This window comes from Chrysemys picta, chromosome 13, assembly GCF_011386835.1.
Source record: "Chrysemys picta bellii isolate R12L10 chromosome 13, ASM1138683v2, whole genome shotgun sequence".
NCBI classification, from domain to species: Eukaryota; Metazoa; Chordata; order Testudines; family Emydidae; genus Chrysemys; species Chrysemys picta.
In genome coordinates this window covers 10,187,456-10,203,605 of record NC_088803.1, presented here as the reverse complement: position 1 = coordinate 10,203,605, position 16,150 = coordinate 10,187,456, and the positions used below count along the sequence as shown (strand labels likewise).

The 16,150-nt window shown below is 51.0% G+C and overlaps 1 long non-coding RNA gene and 1 pseudogene across 1 annotated transcript; one reads left to right on the top strand and one right to left on the bottom strand.

Annotated features, from left to right (window-relative positions):
- The window catches only part of LOC122173114 (cathepsin G-like), a 181,541-nt pseudogene that overhangs the window by 138,975 nt on the left and 26,416 nt on the right, over positions 1-16,150 (bottom strand).
- Positions 1,971-4,248, top strand: LOC135975533 (uncharacterized). The gene is made up of 3 exons (XR_010592459.1): positions 1,971-2,083; positions 2,497-2,559; positions 3,242-4,248. It is a non-coding gene; the product is annotated as an uncharacterized LOC135975533 (long non-coding RNA).

Genomic DNA, 16,150 nt, shown 5'->3' with positions numbered 1-16,150 from the left:
AGTAACAGGAAACTTGGAAATGGCAGAGATGCTTAATGACTTCTGGATGGGAGTGAGCGCACCAGCGTGGCCAGGAAGCTAATCCCCTTACTCGATTCTGTAAGTCAGGGGCTCTTGACCTGCCCATCCCCAGCCAGGCAGTGTTGTGACTCTGGAGTTGTAGTGGTGGCATATCTGACCTGATCAGTTCCGAGCCATTGCCTGGGCCTCAGGCATTGGTGACACCTTGGTCTCTCGTCTTCTCTGTGTGTGGCATGCAACCGTTTGGTCTCCTGAGGACTGATATGCTTTAATCTAACTCAAGTTAACATGCTCAATGTAGTGGTCATGGGGTGAAATGTAATGTCCTGTGCTTTGGAGTCTAGATGAATGAATGGCCCTTAAATGCTATGAAATTATGAAAGTGTTGAACCCATTAAAGAAACCCTCCAAAGAGCTCTTCACTGTGGATGGAGTCAGCACTTACAGGAGGCCTCCAGGGAAATTTAGGAACCACTGTCCTAACCTGTGTTGTCTGCCCCTCCACCCAAACCTTTCTGCAAATGGGTGTCCTCTTGGTGGGCAGACCATGGAGTTATTAGTCAGACTGGCCCCTATCTGTGGTTTGCATTGTGCCGAGCTCACCCTGTAAGGAGAGTGTGAAGCTCCCTCGGTGAGATCCCCTCATGGTTGTGTGTCCATCACAGGTGAGACCCCAGGTGCGCTCTGCTGCCATCATGCTCTTTACAAAGTTGCTTAACACAGTGACGAGGAGGCAGAAGCCCCTGCTGCAGGAGGAAGTGACCCGCAGCCTGGTCCCACTGCTCCTTCACTTACAGGACGAGGACCCTGACGTGGGCAAGGTGAGTCCCGCTGCCATGTGCTCCCTGGTGCAGCAGGCCCTGACTGCTCCAGCTCTCCTGCTAGGTCTGTCTCCAGAGCCGCCTCCCAAAAGTGAAAAATCTCAGCCCTATCTGCTTACCCAAGCAAGTTCCCTGGCCTTCAATGGACACACAAGTGGAAATGTTTTATGGCTCCCTGCAGCCACTTCCTAAGTCACTGAACTGCAGCCACCATGAAGATCAAACTCCAGGAGCCTCCACTAATAGGAACAAAGAGACACCAAGGGTCAGCAGGATACCATGTGACCCCCACATTCCTTTCCTTCATTGAGCATTTCAGCTGGCTTTTCACTGCAGAGTGACCACAGATTCCAGCTCTTCTCATGATGCAAACTCTCCTTGTCCCATCTTGTGTTGCAGAGGTGTCAGAAAGCCTTGGCTGGGTGTTTTCAGCTCCTGGGATGGTCTTGTCCTAAGCAGATTAACAGCAAGAAGGCTTGGCACACCCATCCCCAGGTGGTGGACAAGATCTGCCAGCACTCTGTAAGTGAACAATCGGCTTCTCGTGAGTGCTGCTTCTAGATGTGGGACCAGAAACGTGTTCCCTCACTCACTGCTCCGATTGCATGTCTAGTACTAGCATACTGCACTCTGGCTTCCTCTTAGAAGCACCCAGCTCCCCCACTCCTCCCAGTGCCTGTCAGATCTGAACAGCCAGACCTGGCCAGGAGTTCAGTACGGAGGTGAAAGCTCAGAACATAAAGAATCAGTTGATGGCAAAAATGCCTTCTGAATCCTGCAGGAAACTGGATGTCCCCATTTTTCACCTTACCCCAGCCCATTGGCCACTTCTGCACCGTATTTCCTATGCTCTGCACCCTCTCTAATGTCCTCCCCAGATGAAGCCCATACAACCGGGCTTCAGTGTTCTCTAGTGCCAGGCTCCAGCCCTGCAGTGCCAGCAGCTCAGACACCAGCAATGTGTCTGGTGACACTCTGAAATGGTCATTTAATGACTGCCTGGCATGTAGATGGTCGCCCCCAGGGTACATGGAGATGGGAGCTGCATTCTTCCCACCCCTCCAAGCCAAGCAGATGAAATCTCTCTTCTCCTCAACCTGCGGCCCCAGCAACAAGAAGCTTCTTTGGTTTCTATTCCTAGGTGCTGAAGCTCAAGAACGTATCTGACATCTTGCTCCAATGTCTGGATCACCTCCAAAGCCCCCAGGCTCCAATACGACGGGCAGCAGCCATCTTTATCGGTAACCACTACTTTTCTTAAGCAACTTCTATCTGAGAGGTTGTCCTGTGTTCTGCTTGGAGGGCACTAGCAGCAAGAATTAACCCCCTGGGATCCTAGTGTCTAGATTTCCTGCCCTTGAGGCAGTTGGGCTGGGGATTATATCAAAAGGCCTGGAGCAAATTACAACCCTACCCTCCAGCTCCACCCACTGGAATCCCTGTGGGACTGCAGCAATACCATAGCCATTGGCAATCAGGCTCTCTGTATCTTCCAAGACATGAGCCTCTCTGTCTTGGAGCTTGTGGACTTGTCTGATTATCCCAGGGACCACTTGAAAGCTGTTTTGCTTGTTGGAAAGACTGACATTTTTTAAAAGGTAGCCCCAGGGGAGGTGAAAACTCCTGCAAGATTCATTTCCATTGTACGTTCCAGGTTGCACTGTTCGAAGCTCAGAGCCCGCCATGGTCAGGCAAGAGAAGGAGCTGATACTTCAGTGTAAGTAGTTGCCACATGGCTGTGTTTGCATATGGAAGGAGAGCTCATGCTCCTTGTAGGATATCAGGGTTGGAAGGGACCTCAGGAGATCATCTAATCCAACCCCCTGCTCAAAGAAGGACCAATCCCCAGATAGTGTTTGTTTGTTTTTTAAACCCCAGTTCCCTAAATGGCCCCCTCAAGGATTGAACTCACAACCCTGGGTTTAGCAGGTCAATGCTCGAACCACTGAGCTATCCCTCCCACTTGTGAACCAGTCTAGGAAAAAGTGCAACTCCCCCGCCATGCTGCTGCATTGAGTTCAATTTAGACGTGGCCAGAGATAGCTGTTGAGAGAGCCTGGACATCAGTCCCAGCTTTGTTTTCTCTGATGTCAGGCGTCACTTCCATCTCCAGGTGCCAGAAGGTTTTACAAAGAGAAAGTAAATGCCAGGCAGGGTGAGAGGCCCTGGCATGTGTCAGGGAGATGGTGCTAAGGAGGTGGATGCCCCAGAATGCAGTGGAAGATGGTGCTGCCAAGGGCAGATGTCACTGAGGACTTAAGGGGTTATCAGATGGCGATGACACTGATAGCCGAGGTGGGTCCAGAGCATCTGTGGAAGATACAGAGGCCCATGGTGCAGGTGCTAGGGCATGCTAATACGATATGTGTTTTGACCTGAGCTTCCTCTCTCTGTCTCAGCTCTCAGTGGCCTGCAGCAAGATCCGGATTTCTCACGGGCCATTCAGCAAGTTCGGGATGGTGGCAGAAACCAGTCACGTCAGACCCTAGGAGCTAGATTCAGGAACCTGCTCTGCTGCTTGACTGGCCAGGAGGAGAGGGAAAATGCTCCTGACAGAGATCTCTTGGGTGGCCCGGACCCTTCCCAAAACCACCGATGGGACTCAGGAGGGCCCTGAGTTCCCACAGAGAAGTTGGTGACTGGAGGAGGTCAGCTGAGCCACCACTCCAGCCCCGAAGCCAGTGCCTGCATGATCCTGTGCTAATTACCTGCATTGTTCCCCATGAGATGTAGGCAACTGGCGATGAGTTTAAGTGACCCCAGTACTCAGCAGAATGACGGCTACTGGCTCCAGCTAAACAAAAAGGTGACAAGACTGTTAGTGTAAAACCAAGGGCCTTTGCTCTCACGTCTCTGTCTTCCTTCCATAATGGGACGAGTTGCAAGATAGCTGGTTCATTACATCAGCCACGGCATTATTGACCTTTTCCCTTTCTTCTGATTAGCCTCCGATCTCTGATACATTCTTTGTGACCTTGTAGGAAGAGATGGAATCTGTGCATTAGCCCTCTCATGCTATGGAGCCACGAGAAGGTTTGACAGCAGAAGTAGATGCAGTGTGGACGAATCTACGAGGGACTAACAGGTTCATGCCATATGGTATGTTCGCTAGCTGATCTGCAAACTTGTGCTTTGGTCCCCTCATCCTTCTCCAGGTATTTATCCAGCTCCTCTCCATCCTCTCTGGTTCTATGCAATCCAGCCCAAATAGGGATAATTCTCCTTCACAAGCCTCTTATCTTACATAAACTGACCTTTCTCTAGACACGTATCCTACATGATAGCTAAGTTCAAAGCTGTCTGTGAAGAGTTGCAGAGGGATCTCCCCAAACTGGATGACTGGGCAACAAAATGGCAGATGAAATTCAATGTTGATAAGTAGAAAGTAATGCAGCTTCCATGTACAACTGAGGGAATTCTGCACCAAAAAATTAAAAATTCTGTAAAATTCTGCATATTGTATTTGTCAAAATAACACAATATAATCACACCATTTCCCATTATTTGCTGACACATTTTTTTAATAAATTACCAAAATTAGGGATGTCGATTAATCGCAGTTAAGTCACGCGATTACCTGAAACAAATTAATTGCGATTAAAATAATTAATCATGATTAATCACAGTTTTAATCGCACTGTTAAGCAACAGAATACCAATTGAAATTTAGTAAATATTTGGAATAAATGAAATTAATAGGCAGCAAGTTTAAAACAAACATAAGGCAGTACATCTTCACACAACGCACAGTCAACCTGTGGAACTTGTTGCCAGGGGATGTTGTGAAGGTCAAAGGTATAACTGGGTTCAAAAACCACGAGATACATTCATGGAAGATAGCCACTGATGAATCTATTAGCTAAGATGGTCAGGCACACAACCCTATGCTCTGGGTGTCTGTAACAAGGTGCTGCAGGACCCTGTTGGCTCCTAACCCTGTTGGGCTGATAAAGTCACTTCAGTAACCTCTGGTGCAGTTTATTTACACGTTGTGCTCTCACCACCTTTTCACCATACAAGTAGCCCTTTACCTACAGGCAGGAGGGAGAGGAGAGCTACCTTCCTGCTTCCACTTCCTGCCTTTTCCCTTTCTTCCTGCTCCTCTCCTGGCTTCCTTCCCCTGAGGCTTTTATACAGCCCCAGCCTAATTAGGCAGCAGCTGTCTCTACTTCCCCAATTAGGGCCAGGTGGTCTAATCAGCTCCAATTCATCTCCCTTAATTGGAACCGGAGTGACCGAGGGCTGGCTCAGCAGCTCCTGCTCAGCTCCCTGTCACAGTGTCCCTCAACCTGGGACTGGATGATGGGGATGGATCACTTGATAAATTGCCCTGTTCTGTTCATTCCTTTGGAAGCATCTGGCACTGGCCACTGTCAGAAGATGGAATGCTGGGCTAGATGGACCACTGGTCTGATCCAATATGGCTGTTCGTATGATCCAGGCCTCTAGTTCCCCTTGGACAGTTAAATAAAACCCTTCATCTCTCCATCCATTGACATTATATAATCTCACTTTTCTTTAGACACTTGGGCCAGCACTTTCAAACATGGATGTCAAAAGTTAGGTACCTAAATCCATACTTCTTCTTCAACGCTTAGCCGAACAGTCAGCCGTAGCAATTGTTCACCACTGATCCGTTCCTGTGCTTGACGGGCCGAGAGCCAACGTCGGAATAGACTTGAGGCACCCATGTAAGAGGGGGCCTGCCTTTGGGCTGCCTGCATCCCTTGATTGGTGGAATTGTCTCTCGGATGTTACGAGCCACTCAAAGAACGGCGTTCGCCGGAACCTCTTGTGGCATACTCACGACATGTCTGAAAAGCATAAGACGCCATCTGCGGACAATGGCCCCAGTAGTCTGTAGACCGGAGCGACCATAAACATCTGCTTTACAAATGAAGTCGTTCCACTCTATGCCCAATATACAACGTTGGCATTTTATGTGGAAAGCCTCCAGCTTTGCCCACTCTGAGTGGTGCAGTCCCAGTGTTTCGCAGCCGTACAGCAGTACAGAGAGGATACAGCTCGATTAGATCCTGAACTTGGTTGTCGTGCCGAGATGATGTTGATTCCGTCTTCATTGTAAACGACCCATGACAGAGGCTGCAATGCCACACTCAGGCACCTAAATAAATGGCCTGACCTTTCTCAAATGCTGAATTCCAAGAACTTCCCACTCGAATCTGCCGAAGCCGTGGCTGTTCAGCTCCTCTGAAAATCAATCCACTCGTTTAGATGCCTGAATATGAATGTTAGTGCCAGACTTTGGACAGTGACATAGGAAGACATTGGCCTGAGCCTATGCATGGACTCTCATCCTACAATCCAGCCCCTCAACAGATACATCCCAGCTTCTGACTGTGAGCCATTCAGTTACAATGGGGAGGCCTAGATGCTGTAAGTGAATTAACAGATAATGATAGATAGACAGATAGATAGATTAGTATAAGCTATTCTTTCTACCATCTGCCGTAGGGATTTGCTCTGTAGAGCTTGCTGTCCCTGTTACTCATGGGTATTTATGTTCCAGAGGCCCACATGAGAGAGGGAAGGATTTCAGGCCCAAGGCCCAAGTGGGGCAGGAAGAAGCACACGCTCACCTCAGTTGCCTTCTTTGCTGAGGTAAGTTTTGTTGACTTGTTGAACTGAGATTGCAAAGCGTTGCTCAGTCCCATATTCTCACAACTAGCAGTGCCCCATATATATGTCTGGGGCACCTTGCAACCTCATTTCTCTCATGTCTCTCTCTTCCTTCCATAACAGGATGAGTTGCAAGACAGCTTGTTCATTACATCAGCCATGGCATTATTGACCTTTTCCCTTTCTACTGATTAGCCTCCGATCTCCGATACATTCTTTGTGACCTTGTAGGAAGAGATGGAATCTGTGCATTAGCCCTCTCATGCTATGGAGCCACGAGAAGGTTTGACAGCAGAAGTAGATGCAGTGTGGACTAATCTACGAGGGACTAACAGGTTCATGCCATATAGCAGGCCTGCACAACATACAGCCCGCGGTGGCGTGCCTGCCCGCCGACAGGAGCCAGCAATGCGGGCGGCTGAGTCCAGCCCAATCAGAGCTGCGGTGGCGGGGCTTTCAGGCGCCCCCCCGACCCAATGCCGGCGCCGGCGCAAGGATATTTTTGCGCCCTCGCGCGCCACCTCCCCCCCTGCCCCAAGCAGGACACAGGCACGGAGCCCTCGTGCGCTGCCAGCCCCCTCCCCCCCGCCCCAAGCGGGACACGGGGATGGAGCCCTTGCGCGCCGCCGCGCCTCCACCCGCCCCAAGCGGGACACGGGGATGGAGCCCTCGCGCGCCTCCACCCACCCCCGCCCCAAGCAGGACACGGGGATGGAGCCCTCGCGCGCCGCCGCGCCTCCACCCCCCCGCCCCAAGGGGGACACGGGGACGGAGCCCCCGCGCGCCGCCGCGCCTCCACCCGCCCCCGCCCCAAGAGGGACACTGGGATGGAGCCCTCGCGTGCCGCCGCGCCTCCACCTCCCCGCCCCAAGAGGGACACGGAGCCCGCGCGCGCCGCCTTCCCTCCCCACTGCCCCAAGCGGGACACGGGGATGGAGCCCTCGCGCGCCGCCGCGCCTCCACCCGCCCCCGCCCCAAGCGGGACACGGGGATCGAGCCCTCGCGTGCCGCCGTGCCTCCACCCGCCCCCGCCCCAAGCGGGACACGGGGATGGAGCCCTCGTGCGCCGCCATGCCTCCACCTCCCCCCGCCCCAAGCGGGACACGGGGATGGAGCCCTCGCGTGCCGCCGTGCCTCCACCTACCCCGGCCCCAAGCGAGACACGGGGATGGAGCCCTCGCGTGCCGCCGTGCCTCCACCTACCCCGGCCCCAAGCGGGACACGGGGATGGAGCCCTCGCGTGCCGCCGTGCCTCCACCTACCCCGGCCCAAAGCGGGACACGGGGATGGAGCCCTCGCACGCCGCCGCGCCTCCACCCCCCCCGCCCCAAGCGGGACACGGGGATGGAGCCCTCGCTTGCCGCCATGCCTCCACCTACCCCGGCCCCAAGCGAGACACGGGGATGGAGCCCTCGCTTGCCACGGTGCCTCCACCTACCCCGGCCCCAAGCGAGACACGGGGATGGAGCCCTCGCTTGCCACCGTGCCTCCACCTACCCCGGCCCCAAGCGGGACACGGGGATGTAGCCCTCGTGCGCTGCTGCGCCTCCACCCCCCCCCGCCCCAAGCGGGACACGGGGATGGAGCCATCGCGCGCCGCCGCGCCTCCACCCCCCCCGCCCCAAGCGGGACACGGGGATGGAGCCCTCGCGCGCCGCCACGCCTCCACCCCCTCCCCGCCCCAAGAGGGACATGGGGGATGGAGCCCTCGCGCGCCGCCGCACCTCCACCCGCCCCCACCCCAAGCGGGAGGCGGGGATGGAGCCCTCGCGCGCCGCCACGCCTCCATCTCCCCCCCCGGCCCCAAGCGGGACACGGAGCCCGCGCGCGCCGCCTTCCCTCCCCACTGCCCCAAGCGGGACACGGGCACGGAGCCCTCGCCCCCCCACCAGCAGGACACAGGGCTCTGCCACCGCCCCCGTCCTGAGCGCTTTTTGGCCCACCCCCCCTCCGGGACTCCTGACCCATGCAACCCCCCGCGTTCCTTGATGCCCCCCCCGGGACCCCTCCCCATCCACCCCCTTCCCTGTCCCGTGACTGCCCTCCGCCGCCCCATCCAACTCCTCTCTTGATTCCCCATCCAACCACCCCTTCTCCCTGTCCCCTGACCACTCTTGGAACCCCTGCCCCTGACTGCCTCCCACCGCCCCATCCAACCCCTGCTCCTTCTTGACTGCCCCCCGGGACCCTTGCCCCCATTCAATCCCCCTGTTCCCTGCCATCTGACCGCCCCGACCTCTATCCAGCCCCCCACCACCCTCCTGAACTCCCCTGCTCTCTATCCAACATCCCCTCCCTGCTCCCTTACCGCGCTGCCTGGAGGTGGCTGGCGGTGCTACAGCCGTGCCGCTCGGCTGGAGCCGGGCCATGCTGCCACCGCGCAGTGCCTGGAGCACCGGGTCAGTCTGAGCTTGCAGCCCCCCCCCGCTTCCCGCCAATCAGCTGTTCGCGCAGGAAGCCTGGGAGGGCTGAGAAGCAAGCGGCGGCTTCGCGCTCATGCCCAGGGAGGCGGAGCAGAGGTGAGCTGGGGTGGGGAGCAGTACCCCTGCATGCCCCTCCCCCCGGGTTACCTGCTGTGGAGCGGACGGCTCCCTCCACCCCAGCTCACCTCCGCTCCATCTCCGCCTCCCTGGGCTTGAGCACGAAGCCGCTGCTTGCTTCTCTGCCCTCCCAGGCTTCCCGCGCGAACAGCTGATTCGCAGGAAGCCGGGGGGAAGAGGGGGAGAAGCGAGGCGGAGTGTTCAGAGGCGGAGGAGGAGCGGAGGTGAGCTGGGGCCGGGGAGTGGGGCGGAGAGCTGGAGCACCCCTGGGGTCGGCTCCTAAGGCGCCACTTTTGGATAATGTGCTCAGGGGGAGCAGCCGCTCCCTCTGCTTCCCCCCCAGCTACGGTCCTGGTCACTTCAACTTACCGGTTGTTAAATTTAGAAGCCCTTTTAGAACCGGTCCCGCGCAGGACAACTAGTTGTAAAAGGACTTCTAAATTTAACAACCGGTTCCCGCGAACCGGCTCCCACTCACCACTGGAGACTCCCCTTGCCGCTCTCACCCTAGGAGCCAGAGACCTCCCAGCAGGGCTGGTGAGTGCGGCCAGGGAAGGGGGAAGGGTGTGGTGGAGTGAGTGTCTGGGAGGTGTGCGGGGGGTGCTGGGCTGTGAGGGTGTGGAGGGCGCTGGGCAGTGAGGGAGGTTTGTGTGTTTTGGGGTGCTAGGCAGTGGGGGCCTGTTGGGGGGTGCTGGGCAGTGAGGGAGATCTGTGTGTGTCAGGGCACTGGGGGTCTGTGTGGGACATTGTTTAGTTGTGGTGGTGGGGCTGTGGGGAAGGGCCCTGGGAGGGAGGGAGGAGAAATCTGTGTGTATTGGGAAACTAGCGAGTGGGGTGCTGATGTGTATTAAGATGTGCTGATGTGATGTGGGGTGCTGATGTGTATTAAGAGTTACCAGCTGGATTGAGGACTGATAGATTTGGACAGAGTTTATATTGAATGGGCAAATGAAAAAGATCGCAGGGAAAAACAGTCAGGTTAGTTTAGCAGTCTTTGACATTTCGACCAATAAAGAAATTAAAATGCATTTGTAATTACATATCTTATTCTTGGCTGATAATCATTTATTGATATTTTTTAGGAAAATTTTCCATTTAAAACACAAACTTTTGTTTTTCTTTTTTTTACTTATGATGTCTCTATCTGAAAACCCATATAAATTGACACAAATTGCAAATTAAAACTTTTTAAATGTATAAGCGTTTTACTCACTTGGGCGCATTTGCCTCATGGCACACAAATTTGAACTCTGCTTCAAAAATTTGCACAGAAGAAATTTTTCTTTTACTTTAATTATACTATCTTAGGAGCCCGCTATAACATAGTACCAAGGTTCAATACAAAGTCATATAAAAGTTATACCAAAATGCATAATGCAGAGATTTATCTACAACTGCATTGATTGACTGCTGTGTGCAGTAATATAGTGACCCCTGGACCTACAGGCTTCCACACACCGTCAGTGCCTTGCTAGTGTGCCATGCGCCGTGAGATATCTCTTCTCTTTGTGTGTGACTGTGAGTGTTTCCCTTGTGTGTGAATTTATTCAACAAAATCTTGAGCTTCATAATGGATACCATGAGTGAAAAGAAAAAGAGAAAAATAGAATCAGAGCACAGAGTTTTCAACACTGAATGGACGAATAAATACTTATGTACTATTTCCAAAGACAAAATACTGTGCCTCGTGTGTCGCGAAACATTAGCCCTTCCGAAAGAATACAACCTTCGGTGGCACTTTGAAACTAAGCATCCCAATCTCGCCAAATTGAGCCCAAATGAAAAAATAATTAAAGCAGCTAGTTTAGCGAAAAACCTTAGTAGAGAACAGCAAATTTTCAAGGCACTGACGGTGTGTGGAAGCCTGTAGGTCCAGGGGTCACTATATTACTGCACACAGCAGTCAATCAATGCAGTTGTAGATAAATCTCTGCATTATGCATTTTGGTATAACTTTTATATGACTTTGTATTGAACCTTGGTACTATGTTATAGCAGGCTCCTAAGATAGTGTAATTAAAGTAAAAGAAAAATTTCTTCTGTGCAAATTTTTGAAGCAGAGTTCAAATTTGTGTGCCATGAGGCAAATGCGCCCAAGTGAGTAAAACGCTTATACATTTAAAAAGTTTTAATTTGCAATTTGTGTCAATTTATATGGGTTTTCAGATAGAGACATCATAAGTAAAAAAAGAAAAACAAAAGTTTGTGTTTTAAATGGAAAATTTTCCTAAAAAATATCAATAAATGATTATCAGCCAAGAATAAGATATGTAATTACAAATGCATTTTAATTTCTTTATTGGTCGAAATGTCAAAGACTGCTAAACTAACCTGACTGTTTTTCCCTGTGATCTTTTTCATTTGCCCATTCAATATAAACTCTGTCCAAATCTATCAGTCCTCAATCCAGCTGGTAACTCTTAATACACATCAGCACCCCACATAGAACCCTCCACTTGCTAGTTTCCCAATACACACAGATTTCTCCTCCCTCCCTCCCTCCCTCCCAGTGCCCTTCCCCACAGCCCCACCACCACAACTAAACAATGCCCCACACAGACCCCCAGTGCCCTGACACACACAGATCCTTGAGTGGGAGTTAATTGGAGGAGAAGGTACCTGTATTTGCGTCTGTCTTTGTATTGCTTGTATGTGTAGAGGCCTGTAGGGGCAGCGTGCTGGGCGGGCAGCTGAGACCTGATTGGGGGCGGAGCTTGGCTGAGGAGAGGGCCTATAAAAGCGGCCACCCAGCCAGGCAGCGGCAACAGCTGCGAGCAGCGAACAGGGCTGCTAACAGGGGAGTTTGAGTGGGATTTCCATTGGAGGAGGTGGAAGGGGAGGCAGGAGGGCGTGGTGCCCTGTCTGCTGTGTTTCCCCAGGTGCAGAGGGCACAGCTGAGCAGGCGGGCCCAGGCAACAGCAGCCATGAGCCAAGCCGCAGGTGACACAATGCAGATGATTGCATGCGGCAGCTGCGGTATGTACATGCTCCTAGCAGCGGTACCTGAACAGAGGTATGTGTGCATGAAATGCCGCCTAATAGAACTGCTGGAAGAAAAGATCCAAGGCTTGGAGATGATGATAGATACCCTGATAGAGTTTAGAAGGGGGTTCGAGCACCTGATAGAGCAAAGGCAAGTGGGGGCTGAAGGGGAATGCTCAGGGGTACAGGTGGTAGTTTGGGCTAAGACCTGTGAGGGGGGAATGCCGGGGGGAGAACAAGGGCAGTGGAAGCATGTGACTGTGAGAAGCAGGCAAAGGAAAAGGAGGGCCAGTGAAGGAGAAATAGAGCTCAGGAACAGGTTTGGGTGTTTGGAGAACGAGGAAGGGGTGCAGCAGGTGGTAACTGAAGGGGGCAGGGTGAGAAAAAAGAGACGAGCAGCTAGTCCCATAGAAAGAGGGGAGGAGTTGATGGAGACAGCACCAATTCTGGGCCCTGGGAGGATACAGGATGACGTAAGGGGGACTATAAGGGAAAATAGGAATGGACAGGGGTTGCAACTAGAGGGAACAGGGGATAGATTAGTAGATCGCACTGCCACCAGGCAAAGGCAGGTGTACGTGATTGGGGACTCCTTACTGAGGAGGTTGGGACAGGCCTGTAACCAGGGCGGACCCAGAGAACAGAAGGGTGTGCAGTCTCCCAGGCGCTAAGATACGGGATGTGGACTTGCGGCTGAAAAGGATCCTAAAAGGAGCAGGTAAGAACCCCTTGATCATCCTTCACGTAGGAAGAAATGACACGGCTAGGTTCTCGCTAGAGAGAATCAAGGGAGATTATGCCAGGCTGGGGAAGACGCTTAAGGAATTCGAGGCTCAGATCATCTTCAGTGGGATTCTGCCTGTTCCTAGAGAAGGGCAGTAAAGGGGTGAAAGGATTGTGATGATAAATAGTTGGCTAAGGGAGTGGTGCTATAAAGAGGGCTTTGGGATGTATGGTCACTGGGAGGCTTTCGGGGACAGAAAACTGTTCTCACGGGACGGACTTCACCTGAGTAGGGAAGGAAATAGACTTCTGGGAGGGAGGCTGGCTCATCTCATCAAAAGAGCTCTAAACTAGGAATTTGGGGGAGACGGTTGGGAGATGTCCAGTTAATCTCCACACCAGATTATAACATTGAGAGGGAGGACAATGAGATAAGAACAGATACAGCCAGGGGGAAGAGATTGGACATAAGGAGGAGGGGGGGTGGATACCAGACTAATGGGTCATACTAGCAGTACGGTGTCCATATCAAATGGGAGAATGAATGTGAGAGAGGCCAAAAGGCATAAATTAAGATGTTTATACACCAATGCGAGAAGCCTAGGTAACAAAATGGAGGAATTGGAGCTCCTGATCCGAGAAATGAAACCGGATATCGTAGGAATAACTGAAACGTGGTGGAACAGTAGTCATGACTGGAGTACAGGTATAGAAGGGTATGTGCTGTTTAGGAAAGACCGGATTAAAGGTAAAGGTGGGGAAGTAGCATTGTATGTCAATAATGAGGTAAACTGTAAAGAAATAATAAGCGGTGGAATGGATAAGACGGAGTCTGTCTGGGCATTACTCACATTGGGTAAAAGAACTACTAGAGCCTCCCCTGGGATAGTGCTTGGGGTGTGCTATAGACCGCCGGGATCTAGCCTGGATATGGACAGAGAACTCATTAACGTTTTTAGGGAAGTAAATACTAATAGGAACTGTGTAATCATGGGAGACTTTAACTTCCCAGATATAGATTGGGGAACAAATGCTAGTAACAATAATAGGGCTCAGATTTTCCTAGACGTAATAGCTGATGAATTCCTTCATCAAGCAGTTGCTGAACCGACGAGGGGGGATGCCATTTTAGATTTGGTGCTGGTGAGTAGTGAGGACCTCGTTGAGGAAATGGTTGTAGGGGACAACCTTGGCTCAAGTGATCTTGAGCTAATTCCATTTAAACTAAATGGAAAGATTAACAGAATTAAATCAGAGACTAAGGTTTACGATTTCCAAAGGGCTAATTTTAATAAATTAAGGAGACTGGTTAGGGAAGTGGATTGGACTAACATATTTAGGGATCTAAAGGCGGAAGGCGCCTGGGATTATTTCAAGTTGAAGTTGCAGGAGCTGTCAGAGGCGTGTATCCCAAGAAAGGGAAAACGGTTCGTAGGCAGGAGATTTAGACCGAGCTGGATGAGCAAGCATCTCAGAGGGGTCATTAAGAAAAAACAGGAAGCGTACAGGGAGTGGAAGAGGGGGGGATCAGCAAAGAAACCTACCTTATTGAGGTCAGAGCATGTAGAGATGGAGTGAGAAAAGCCAAAAGCTGAGTAGAGTTGGACCTTGTGAGGGGAATTAAAACCAATAGTAAGAGCTTTTATAGCCATATAAATAGGAAGAAAACAAAGAAAGAAGAAGTGGGACCGCTTAAGACTGTAGATGGAGTGGAGATTAAGGATAAACTAGGCATGGCACAATATCTAAATGAATATTTTGCATCGGTATTTAATGAGGCTAATAAAAGGCTGAGGAATAGGAGAAGCGAGACGGATGGGAATAAAGAAGTGGGGATTGACATTACCGTATCCGAGGTAGAAGCCAAACTTGAACAGCTTAACGGGACTGAATCGGGCGGACCGGATGATCTTCATCCGAGAATATTAAAAGAACTGGCGCGGGAAATTGCAAGACCGTTAGCGATAATTTTTAATGAATCCATAAACTTGGGGGTGGTACCGTTTGACTGGAGAACAGCTAATCTGGTTCCTATTTTCAAGAAGGGGAAAAAAAGTGACCCAGGTAACTACAGGCCTGTTAGTCTAACATCTGTAATATGCAAAGTCTTGGAAAAAATTTTGAAGGAGAAAGTAGTTAAGGACCTTGAGGTCAATGCCAATTGGGACAAATTACAACACGGTTTTACGAAAGGTAGATTGTGCCAAACCAACCTGATCTCCTTCTTTGAGAAAGTAACAGATTTTTTAGATAAAGGAAATGCGGTGGATCTAATATACCTCGATTTCAGTAAAGCGTTTGATACGGTATCGCATGAGGAATTATTGGTTAAATTGGAAAAGATGGGGATCGATATGAAAATCCATGGGTGGATAAGGAACTGGTTAAAGGGGAGACTGCAGCGGGTCGTACTAAAAGGTGAACTGTCAGGTTGGAGGGAGGTTACCAGTGCAGTTCCTCAAGGTTCGGTTTTGGGTCTGATTTTATTTAATCTATTCATAACTGACCTCGGAACCAAATGTAGGAGTGGGCTGATAAAGTTTGCGGATGACACAAAGTTGGGAGGTATTGCCAATTTGGAGAAGGATCGGGATATCCTGCAGGGAGATTTGGATGACCTTGTAAACTGGAGTAATAGTAATAAGATGAAATTTAATAGTCAGAAGTGTAAGGTTATGCATTTAGGGATAACTAACAAGAATTATAGTTATAAGCTGGGGACGCATCAGTTGGATGTAACGGAAGAGGAGAAGGACCTCGGAGTCCTGGTTGATCGCAGGATGACTATGAGTCGGCAATGTGACGTGGCCATGAAAAAAGCTAATGCGGTCTTGGGATGCATTAGGCGAGGTATTTCTAGTAGGGATAAGGAGGTGCTGCTTCCGTTATACAAGGCACTGGTGAGACCTCATTTGGAGTACTGTGTGCAGTTCTGGTCTCCCATGTTTAAAAAGGATTAAATCAAACTGGAACGGGTACAGAGAAGGGCCACTAGCATGATCCGAGGAATGGAAAATCTGCCGTATGAAAGGAGACTCGAGGAGCTCGGTTTGTTTACCTTAACCAAAAGAAGGCTGATGGGGGATATGATTGCTCTCTTTAAATATATCAGAGGGATAAATACCAGGGAGGGAGAGGAATTATTTCAGCTCAGTACTAAAGTGGACACTAGAACGAACGGATATAAACTGGCCGTCGGGAAGTTTAGGCTTGAAATTAGACAAAGGTTTCTAACCATCAGAGGGGTGAAGTTTTGGAACAGCCTTCCAAGGGAAACAGAGGGGGCGAAAGACCTCTCTGGCTTTAAGATTAAGCTTGATAAGTTTATGGAGGGGATGGTTTGATGGGATACAGTGATTTTAGTCAATAGGTCAATAACAATGGTCAATGATGGGATATTAAAAGTTACTACAGAGAACTTTT